Source organism: Electrophorus electricus, chromosome 7 (genome assembly GCF_013358815.1).
Source record: "Electrophorus electricus isolate fEleEle1 chromosome 7, fEleEle1.pri, whole genome shotgun sequence".
Lineage (NCBI taxonomy): Eukaryota > Metazoa > Chordata > Actinopteri > Gymnotiformes > Gymnotidae > Electrophorus > Electrophorus electricus.
In genome coordinates this window covers 1,963,851-1,966,350 of record NC_049541.1, presented here as the reverse complement: position 1 = coordinate 1,966,350, position 2,500 = coordinate 1,963,851, and the positions used below count along the sequence as shown (strand labels likewise).

General features: G+C 44.8%; 1 protein-coding gene across 1 annotated transcript in view; it reads left to right on the top strand.

Annotated features, from left to right (window-relative positions):
* The window catches only part of gpc1b (glypican 1b), a 65,541-nt gene that overhangs the window by 44,618 nt on the left and 18,423 nt on the right, over window positions 1-2,500 (top strand). The window lies entirely within an intron of this gene.

The window sequence follows — 2,500 nt, the reverse complement described above, 5'->3', positions numbered from 1 at the left end:
AGAGAGACGGAATGGAGAACTGGCAGACAAACAAAACAGACAGACAAACAAACAAAAACAAAAACAACTGCCTGTTGCCATGACAATGCTAGATTCAAATGGTCAAATACACTTAAACAGGATCAGCTCAGTCTCCATTAAATATTACTAACGTTCCCCTACAGACTATTCTTTCACCTCTTTGTGTGTGTCTCTCACTCTCTCATTCTCTCTCTCTCTCTATCTGTCTGTTATCCTTTTATTTCTTTATATCCTCCTTTTCTGTATGTTTGTTTCTTTGTCATATTCATATACACCGAGCTGCAGGTTCGTCACGGTCACCCGCTCCATAATTGGGGCTATAGGCCGTAGTCCTTTTCCAGAGCTTCTGTGAGTGATGGTCTCTTTCCTTGAGTTTTATACCGTGCTTCGAGGGGTCTCTGTCAGGAGTGACCCGTTTTAACAAAGAGCTGATGATGTCTGGATATGCATGGCATTCAGTCAGCTGACTTCACAGTATTGGTGTCAGAAGTCATGGATTAGAACTCAAATTCATGGCAGTCTGTTGGGTACAGGCAGTAAAACTCATAAAGTTATCATTTCAGACATATTTTCTATGTACATACCATATCCATTTTTAAGTTTAGTTGTGAAACCTAGCTAAAATGTTCTTTCTAATAACTATGGGTCACACCTTGTCCAGTATAAAGCCAATATTCACACAGTGCACACACCACACCTGTCAATCACAGTACTCAGCCACTCCCCCGTCCCGTTCACCTGGTTATCTCACCTGTTCCTGAGTCATTACCACGCCCGCCCGAGTTTTATGTTTTATGGAGCGTTGTCTTCCTTCTTTCTGTGGACTCCCATTCCGCTCCTGCTTCCGAAAATGTCACAATGTGTCATATTATTCCTCTCTGCCTACAGCCTGGCCACGTTGCTGTGGTTTCCGGTGTGTGTGCCAGCCTCGGCTTTTTGCCTTTGTAACGTGAGTGGAGGAAGAAATGAGAAGAGCTCCCTGGGCGTGAGGGCCGGCGCACGTGCTGCGTGGCAGAGAGAGTTTCGTAACACTTCATCACCGTTCACACTCATTAGTGCTCAGCTTACACCAGCCCGCGGGCTTGAACCCACCACCCTGCTGGCCCGCGTCCGCTGCACGCCGCGCGAAATTCTCCAGCATCTCGCTGCCTGAGGGGCGTGTCTGCGTCTGTCAGTGATGCAAGAACGTGTCGGCCGTGAGTTTCAGATGATCTTCTCATCGCGCCTTGTCTTGTACTCTCACTCTCAGCCGAGCAAACAGACGCGTGTCCTGCTCTGAGGTTCTCCACTCGCCAGGAACACTCACGGTGCAGAGCCTTTCTCGCGCGCTGTGTTTCTTTTATCCTTGTCTTTTGGATCACAAAGAAGCCCAAGCAGACGTAACTACGTAGACGCTACAGTGTTTCTTTTGCCTGATTGGTCAGCACGGTTTGGCTGCTGTAATTTGCATAAAGTTGAAAGCAACTTTTCTTTTGCGCCATCCGCGATTCCACAATGCCGTGCACATTTTTTCACTTTCAGATGAGTTTTGGAGAAGGATCTGGACAGACCTGATCACACGCAGGACCTGCCTCGGTGTGAAAGGACAGGTGCTGTTATCAGTATCGCCAACTACTGTTCTGGGGTGGTAGTATGAGTTGAACATTCATAAAATGTTAGTTGTTCTGAGAGTCTACGGGTGGGTCCAGTCCCTTACACTGTGTGTTTATGTGTGTCCTGTTGCACAAATGTTTCCTTTGCCAAATGCATTACATCCTGCGCAAGATCTCAAAGAAACAACACTCTGAGGTTGCCGACTTTGTATTCCAGTTTGACCTTTTAGACTGAGTGCATGTGTGTGTTTGTGTGCGTGTGTGTGTGTGAGACATTGAAGGTCCCATAAGACACAAACTCTCTCATGCAACTTCACATAATGTTGTGTACCCAACCTTCATCCAGGATAAATGCCAGCTGAGAATGTGAAGACGGCACACATCAGTAACAGGAAAGTCCCAGCGCATATCCAACAGCAACACTATAGTCACCCTCACACAGGGTGTGTGTGCTAACTAATGAGTATGAGTGTTGAAGAGTGTGGTGTTATGTTAGTGTTGACATTAATGAGTATGAGTGTTGAAGAGTGTGGTGTTACGTGGTGTTATGTTAGTGTTGATGTGGTGTTATGTAGTGTTAGTGTTGATGTGGTGTTACGTGGTGTTATGTTAGTGTTGATGTGGTGTTATGTAGTGTTAGTGTTGATGTGGTGTTATGTAGTGTTATGTTAGTGTTGATGTGGTGTTATGTAGTGTTAGTGTTGATGTGGTGTTATGTAGTGTTAGTGTTAATGTGGTGTTATGTAGTGTTATGTTAGTGTTGATGTGGTGTTATGTAGTGTTATGTTAGTGTTAATGTGGTGTTATGTAGTGTTATGTTAGTGTTGACACTAATCTCTCTCCCTTGCAATTTATTTTTAAAACATCCTGCAATATTTTACAGTAAG